Consider the following 1,298-nt stretch of genomic DNA (forward strand, 5'->3'; position numbering starts at 1 on the left):
CGCGTGTTAAATCAAATGCTCATAACAACAAAAGGTCCACATTCTAGGGATGCTCAAGGACATTCCATTTTCTAAAAAGGATCATAAAGACGCGTTTAATCACATCGATGAGGTTAAAGACATTGTTAATTACTTCAATGTTCCAAATGTTTCACGAGAAGCAGTTTTGCTCAGAATGCTTCCAGTAACCTTCACGAGAGATGCAAAAATTTGGCTAAAATCCCTTGCACTTGGAGCAATTACTACTTGGATGAATCTACACGAAGCTTTTATTGAGCATTTTATTCCACCATAAAAAATATCTAATCTCAAGAAGAAGATAGCAAATTTCCAACAAAATGATGGTGAGTCCTTATTTGAAGAGTGGGAGAGGTATAAAGGCAAGCTTAGGAATTGCCCCCAACACGATATGAAGGTGCAACAAAAGTGGCTATCTTCTACGATGGGGTGAACGTTACAACAAGACAACTCCTTGTCTCTCAAGGACCAATCACAAACAAAGAATCAACTACTATTAAGGAGTTGATCGAAGAATTCACAAAAGATTCGCACGAATATCATACCCCATGAGAAGTTGTTACAATAGGAAGAGGAAATTTTGATAGAGGCAATGAAAACATGGCGGCAGTTTTGGAAAATTAGAACCAATTGACAGGAGGATGACTAAGATGGATCAATCTGTCACACCCCAAAACCGGAATGGTGGAAACGTTCGGGGGTGGAGGACGTCATGTTTAGTATCACATGATATGCATTATAGTAAGCAAGTAATGAACAACAATTTCATTAGAAAGAAAGTGTTTACAATGTGTGTGTTCACAAAACATAAAATTCATAAGCAAATAACAAAACAATACTTGAAGCTATACTGCTCCATCTTCTGATTTCCCAGAGCGAGTACCTATCTACTAGTTTCCTGAGAATATAGGTTATTTGAAGGAGTTGATCAGCAATTAAGCTGGTGAGTTCATAAGATTTTAGTGATGTAAGTAAGTTGTAGAAAGTTGTTGAAAAATGTAGTTGAAATGTAGTAAGTTATAAGTTCTTTTTAGAAAACTTCGCCTGTTCCTCTAGAAAATCCTATATTTCCTACTTTGATGAAAGATACGTAAAAATGATTCTACAATCCTTTCTATGAGTACTAAATGGATACAAGTTATATAAAACTCAAAGTAAACAAACAATCAACTGTGCGCATCTGCCCTAAGCCCACAACCAAACAAGGAACAAGAAGTAAGGCGGATAGCACATATCCCATTCTTTGTTAGATCATTGTTGTATATAACCCTGGCGTATTC

The 1,298-nt window shown here is 36.4% G+C and overlaps 1 non-coding gene across 1 annotated transcript; it reads right to left on the reverse strand.

Moving 5' to 3' along the window:
• Positions 1–304: 304 nt before the first annotated feature.
• LOC145118310 (small nucleolar RNA R71) lies at positions 305–411 on the reverse strand. Its single transcript, XR_013713266.1, has one exon. It is a non-coding gene; the product is annotated as a small nucleolar RNA R71 (small nucleolar RNA).
• Positions 412–1,298: the final 887 nt, after the last annotated feature.

The sequence above is a fragment of the Lactuca virosa genome, chromosome 5, assembly GCF_052849685.1.
Source record: "Lactuca virosa cultivar CGN04683 chromosome 5, Lactuca_virosa_CGN04683_v6, whole genome shotgun sequence".
NCBI classification, from domain to species: domain Eukaryota; kingdom Viridiplantae; phylum Streptophyta; class Magnoliopsida; order Asterales; family Asteraceae; genus Lactuca; species Lactuca virosa.